We start from the raw sequence: 7,673 nt of genomic DNA, 5'->3' as shown, positions 1-7,673 counted from the left end.
GAGTTTCATTCTTGTTGCCCGGGTTGGAGTGTAATGGTACAATCTCAGCTCACTGCAATCTCCACCTCCTGAGGTCAGGCGATTCTCCTGCCTCAGACTCCCAAGTAACTGGGATTTCAGGCACCTGCCACCATGCCGAGCTAATTTTACTATTTTTAGTAGAGATGAGGTTTCACCATGTTGGGCAGGCCGGTCTCGAACTCCTGAACTCAGGTGACCCACTGGCTTTGGTCTCCCAAAGAGTGTGCTCTTTTCTTTAGTTAACATTTGTAAGTTTAACATTTGTTGAAATAATTTTTGCAGTATTATCTAAATTTTTAATTGTATGTGTCGAGTCCATTTTTCTTATCAGCACCTGACTATTACATTCTTTTCAGAGATCCTGTTCAATAAAATTCAGAAAAAATTTAGAAGTTTCTCTGCATATAGCTAAATAATAGACTCATTGATTATGGTACCATGATGATGGTATGTGATCCGTTAGGTTTTCTCTCTAGCTAAGTGATGCTCCTATACACCAACCTCACTGCATGTGTCATCCAAATTTCTGTCTCAGCTAGTTTGCAAATTAGTACATATTCTGAACCTTCAGGTCATTTTTTCAAGTAGTCAAGCCTCAACTACAAAGAGTCTATAGTACCTTTTCTTGAGCTGATGTGCCTTCTCATCATCTTTAGATTCTGCCACTAGAGAAGGGTTTAAAAGTAAGCTGCTTTCTCAGGCATGCAAATTATAGGGCAGATAAGGTTAAGGGCAACTCATTATGCTATCTTTGGAAAAGACAAGGAGAATGGTGACCCATAGATTTAATAATAGGTGAAACAAATTAAGCAATAACTTGCCAGCAAAAAAAAAAAATCAAGTAAATTGAGCATCATAAGTAGAAGAAATTTTATTTCGTACCAAGTGAGGGTGGCACATGGATATAGAGAGACAAGTTATAAAGAACATGAACATTCTCAGGTGGCTTTTCACATCTCTAGGGGAAAAATAAACCATTTAATAAGGGATGGGGGAGAATCTGACTAGAACTAGACCCTTCTTTGGCACTAACCAAGTTTAGAAAAGAAATACAAGCCAGAATAAATGTTAATTCATCAGTTTTGTTACTTAATTTTGACATGTGATATCAATACAGAAAGGTAAATGAAATATGTACAGTTTGAGAAATTATTACAAGATAAACAACTATGAAACCACTGAAATCCAGAAATAGATCAGAAATAAATGGGCTCCCAGAAGCCCATCATCTGCTCCTCCCCAATTACAGCAGCATCCCTTCATGGGAGGTAGCTACTGGTAGGACATTAGTGATAAGCAGGCACCTCAGTGTTTCTTTGGTTTTATCACATCTATGCATCCCTAAACAGTTCTGTTTTACCCATTTCAGAAAGTTAGCTGATTAAAATTAACTGTGTGTGTTATGTAGGCATTGCTTCATTTTTTTTCAAAATTATAGCCAGGAGATTGAGTTTTCTGCATCTTTATTTTACACCTTTTCATTGCTGAGTAATATCCCATTACAACAATACACTAAACCAGTAATCCTCAAAGTATGGTCTGCTGATCTCTTGTGCTCTCAAATCTTTTTCAGGGGCTCGACAAGGTCAAACTATTTTTATTACAATACTGTAATGCTATTTGACTTTTTAGCTGTTTTATTTGCATGGATATTGCAAAGTAACAACCAGGTAACGCTGCTAGTGATGTAATATGCATCAATTCAGTGGCAACAAACTGTCACAGTAGCCACTGTGCAATAGTTTAAATTGTGACTAAACTCATGACTTTTTCGTGAACATTATTTTTACTGAAATAATTACAGTTGGCTGTAATCTCAACCTCTTTGGGGCTCAAGGCAGGTGGATCACTTAAGCCCAGGAGTTCAATACCAGTTTAGGCAACATGCTAAAACCGTGTCTCTACAAACAAACAAGAAAACAAAAAAATTACCCAGGCACAGTGGTGCATACCTGTAATTTCAGCTGCTCGAGAGGCTGAGGCAAAAGGATCACCTGAGTCCAGGGAGGTTGAGGCTGCAGTGTGCCATGGTCATGCCACTGCACTCCAGTATGGGCAATAGACTGAGACCCTGACTCAAACAAAACAAAGCCAACTATATATATATGCATATATATACATATATATATATAACATACATATATATATAACAAGCATATATATAGACAGACATACATATTCCTAAGTCTGAATAACATATATTATATTACAAATATATACACATCATATTTCATATAAATATGTTTATATTTGTAATAAGATCAATAGTTATGTGAATCAGTGCACCACAATATATTTTAATTTTATTCTTAAGGGGTACTTCGGTTGTTTCTAACAGGGATTGTAATGAACATTTCTTTGAGGATTATGGTACATGTTTCTGCACATGTGCAAAAATTTCTCTGAGGTATTTACCTAGAAGAAAAATTACTGAATTACCATATCTTCTATTACTAGGTAATTATTTTTAGAAATATTTTATATAGTCTAGACACTAGGCCTTTTCACATTAGGCATATTACAAATATTTTCTCTCACTCACATTTTTCTTTTCATTTAGATCCTTTCCAAAAACAATAACAAAAAAAGACAGGAAATGAAATCATAAAAGATTGATAGATTTGATTACAAGTAATTTTTTTTAAATCATATTCTTAAAACACCGCAATAAAAATAACCAAATGCCAAGAAAAAGCTGGGGGGATAACAGTCAAAATACAGAGTCCTTGTTTTTGGTTTACAAGTTCTCATAAAATCATTGAGGGCAAAGAAAAACTAACCTAATTAATGAGTTTATACAATGGGAAAGCAGTTCACAAAATAAACATAGATGACCAATGCACTAAGAAAATAATATTAGCTGCCCTTACAATCAGATGAACATGCAAAACATATCAAAAAGAAAAGATTAACCAGCCATGGTGGCTAACACCTGAAATCCCAGCACTTTGGGAGGCCAAGGCAGAAAAATTACTTGAGGCTAGGAGTTTGAGACTGGCCTGGGCAAAATAACAAGACTCCATCTCTACAAAAAAACTTTTTTAAGCCAAGTGTGATGGCACTTGCATATGGTACTAGCTGCCCATGTGGCTGAGGTGGGAGAATTGCTTGAGCCTAGAAGTTGGAGGCTGCAGTGAGCCAAGATCTTGCCAGTGCACTCCATCCAGGACCATAGAGTGAGATCCCATCTCAAAGAAAAAAAAAATGAAATTAAAAAAAAAAAATGAAGAAAGAAATCTCATTTATTAATTTGAAAAATTATTTAAAATAATATAATTTTAATTAATAAATTATTAAAAATAATAGAACAAACTTGAGAACAATAAAGTTTTAAGGAACCAGATATTTACTTCTGTGAATTGCTAATGAAAGGCAAATTGGCATAATTTTTTTAGAATGGTTCTTATAACCAGTTGATTAAGACGTTTTGAGAAGCTTAAATGTATTTTTGGAATAAAATTAATTTACTTTGTTAAATCCTGTGATAGATGCACCAATAACATATCTACAGTTTTTCTTTTGTTTTAGTAAATAACAGAAAATGGCTTAAGTGCATGTGATTTATGAACAAACGGGTATTGTTTTTCACAGAATCTATGAATTTCATAAAATTGACTTCATTTTTAAGGTATTTGAAAATGTTTCTGAGATTTCCCTAAAACTCATTTATATAGAATTTTATAATATTACTGAAAAAGTTAATGTTGGTTTTATGATTTCAAATATTAATACTTTAATTTACCATTTACAATTTTATAGTACATTTATAGAGAAAATACTAAATGCCAAGCATGATTATATGTATTTTTTTAATGAACTTAATTCTAAGAGGTCCTTTTCTAATCCCATTTTACTAGGAAAAACTGAGGTTAAGTAACTTTTAAGATATCACACAGTAAATTCCAGAGGCAAGGTTCTTCCTTGTTATTCATATAAAAATTTTGTGTATAAAAAAGAATGAATTATCATAAAATATTAAAATGTTTGGTTCCTGGAAAGCATTTAGATTCTACAGTGTATCTCTTAAATAAATAACACTGTTTCTTTATTGAAATAGTTTTTTACTAGCTAACTTTAGAGGCCCTAACTTGCTCATTTTTCATGTTGTGTGAATATAGCAAGTGATTTGGTTGCAAGGAGTTTATTTCAAGGTATAAATATATCATGTCCGTACCCAATTTTCTAGCAATTCTCCTTAGCTAGTAGTTATTTAAAAAATTTAAGAAATACAGTATTTTTGTTATAGGTTTTATAGTCAGCCTGGAATATTTGATATACTAGCTTCCACTATTGTAAAAGAAAATAAAATGAGCAAATAAACAAAAATCTCTTCCGTATGATGTCAGAACAGCTAGAGAAGCCTCTTTGGTTAAGACAGTTCCACGTGAAGTGCTGTGTAAATTCATTGTAGGCATTCCGACAGAATGGGAAGAAGTCGTTTACATTTTGAGAAAGATTCTGCCTTGCAAAGGAATTTTCTTAAGATAATTTGTATTCATATCTTAATAATAAAAGGCTCAAAATTAAGCACTGCAATTGCCATTTATAGTGCAAAGAAAAATGCAATCTTGAGCCATTTAGTTACTTTTTTTAAATTTTTCTGAATCATCGTCTTCTTTTAACTATTATTCAAAAGATGGTGTTTTCTTTTTGTCCTTTGTGGGGTATCCTGCACTTTGGCTGATGATTAAAAAGTTGTCATTTCCTTTCATTCTCATTACCATACTCATTATTCTCTTTAGTTGGGTGCTTTTTGGATGACATCCTTGTCCTGCAGAGAGCTGAAGGACTCCATCAGATCTGTTCAGGCACCTGAGTCTAGTTAAGGAAGTTCTGACTACTCTTTTTATGGTAGATTTGGTAAATGAGGATGTTTACACCTAAGTCTCTTATGATTGAGTGAATACTTTAAAATGAACCATTGATAAAGATCACAAAGCATATCACATATTCATGTTACATATCTAATAAAGAGAGAGAACATGACACATTCTCATGTAAGAATCTGTTTATTCATAGTGTCCATGGTGTGGTAGAGATAGCATACCATTTGTACAGTAACAGTCAGAATAATGTAAACTGCTGAATTGTGAACTATAGCAATTGAATTGAAAAAGAGAAAAAAAAGAAATAGTCCTGGACAGTGGAAATTAGAGTAATTGGTATTCTTCTGATCATCTGGTTTCTCTATGTTGGTTTCTCTTTGGTTACATCAAGTATCATTAGCAGTATGGTTGTAAGAACTCTGGCTAATGTAAGCAGCAAAGAAATATACTGGAAGAATATCTGATCCCTTAGAGAATCACTGAAGAGGCTGAAGAACCCAGCTAGAGAAAAGGGCATGCAGGAAGCAAAGAATGCTACGCACACAAGCCCAGAGCCTCCTTCAGTTAAGGAGGTTGCTAATAGCACGATCAGCACAGGATGTGGGATACTAAAGCTTCCGCTGGACTCTCATTCTGGTCATTGCTATGAATTGTTTATTATCTATTTGAACATCTTCAGATAATTTTTTTTCAAGACTTAAAATCCAGGAAAAATTAAGTCATTGGCTTCATCTAGGTCACAGCCTACACTGCAATTATCAAGAAAGAGAGAGGGAACCCCTGATGCTGTCAGCCTTGTGATGGGGATATGGTCTTTGCTTCCCCAAAAGGCATTTGCAAGGAAGACCTTTAATGTTGTTTAGTTGAAAGACCATGGCCTACTTCAATCATCACTGTCATATCCACAGATAATAGAGTGTTGGAAAGAACATAACTGAAAAACAACAGTGTTCTAATTCAAATTCAGTTGTTCAGCATTGTGTGACATTCTCTACTCCTTGGTGTCCTCAGTGTTAAACTGGGATACTATTATTCTGCCCCAAATATCTCATTTCATTGTAAGGAGTCAAATGAGATAATCTATTAAGGCTTAAGTTTCTTTTCATTCAAAAAATGTAGTAAGGGTCTACCTGGGTGAGCAAAATAAAAAAGGAAGAAAGAAAGAAAGTAATAGTAACCACTTATTTGCTAAGAAATATATACATGTGAGGTATGAGATGTTATCAGAAACATTTTTATTTAAACATATATTGAGAATATACATTTTTATTCTTCATTGTTTGAAAATTAAGACAAATGGATGAAAAACCAAACAGTGCTATGATAAATATGAAAAACTTAGGAGAACAGAAAATTAATGCTGAGGTATTAATTGGGGATCTTTGTCCCCACTCAACATCCATTTTTGTGAGTAAGGGAGTTGACATTCTTACAAAACCCCACCTGTAGAAAGAAGTGACTGGTCTAATGATGGATCTTTCACTGAACGTGACCAATCAGAACTCACTCCCAAAGCTTTGAAACTTGGAAACATCTATCAAGTGTGTTCCTGATCAGAGGCAATATTGTGCAGCCTGCATCATTGTTGAATAGATATTCAGTGTGTCTGCTCATCGTGGTGCTGGGGGAATCACTGAAGCAGGAGAGTAAAGTCCACATCTGTAGTAAGTGTTTTTTCCATAGAGGATTAAACATTTGTCCCTGAAAGAGATCAGGTGTAATCAGTGTGCAGCCACATGACCAGCTGGGCCATCTCAGGAGTTTTCAGTGTTTGCCTCTGCTATTTGCATCTTGGAAACTCAGGAGTACAGTATCCAGACCAGCTTGTTGAGTTTTCAGCCTCTGCTATTTGCACATTGGAAACTTGGAGCACCAGTATCTAGATTGGCTTTTTGAGAAAAACGTACATTGTTCAGCCCATGAACCACTTCAGTCTCCTCTGCACGGCTATTTTGCATATGCTATGGGGCAAAAGCTGACTGACTTTCACCAGATAGTCACCTTGTCAACCAGATTGCTGGCTCTATGTAGTGGGTGCCCTCTAGTGGACATTTGCACGGAAGATGAATGTTTTCACATGGTTGCCCATTTTGAGAATTTCGGTCACATATCATTCCCCCCAGGGTCACAGTCTTGCAACATTAATATTTGATGGTGACCCTGATATCACCAGTTCTCCCAGAAATGCAATATTGTTTTTGGATTACTGTCTTGGTGGGGAGGAGTCCTTTCAGTGGCTTCCATTTGGCCCTTCTAGCATAAGAGTTTCTACTCCACAGATCAGGAAGCAAATATGGATTCTGCCAATAATTAGATAAATATCTTCTTAGTTCACATTTTGTCTCTGTAAAAATAAGTACCATTTGGGACTACAGTTCCACAGGACTTAGATGCAATTGGGTCAAGACTTTCCATAGTGCACAAGATGGTCAGGGTTCTGAGCCTTTATGAATAAGCTCCATTAAGTAGCTTTGTTATATTACCTAGGGGCCCTCTAGAGATGACTTCAAGGAAGGTTTTATAATGTAGCTCTTGTTATGAATTGAAACATCGCCTCTAAATCCTAGTCCTAAATACCTCAGGATGTGACTGTATTTGGAGATGGGACCTTTAAAGAGGTAATTAAGCTGAAATGAGGCTATTAGGGTGGCCATAATCCAATCTGACTAGTGTCCTTATAAGGCAAGGAAATTGGAACACATTAGAAAAAACACACCAGAAGGGCTCATGCACCGAGTGACAGCCACGAGAAAGCACATTGGCATCTGCAAGCCGAGGAGAGGATTCTCAGGGGAAGCCAGAGCTGCTGACACCTTGCTCTTGGTT

Source organism: Cebus imitator, unplaced genomic scaffold, assembly GCF_001604975.1.
Source record: "Cebus imitator isolate Cc_AM_T3 unplaced genomic scaffold, Cebus_imitator-1.0 Scaffold120, whole genome shotgun sequence".
Lineage (NCBI taxonomy): Eukaryota > Metazoa > Chordata > Mammalia > Primates > Cebidae > Cebus > Cebus imitator.
The sequence above is the reverse complement of the archived record's forward strand: the minus strand, read 5'-3'. Positions refer to the sequence as shown.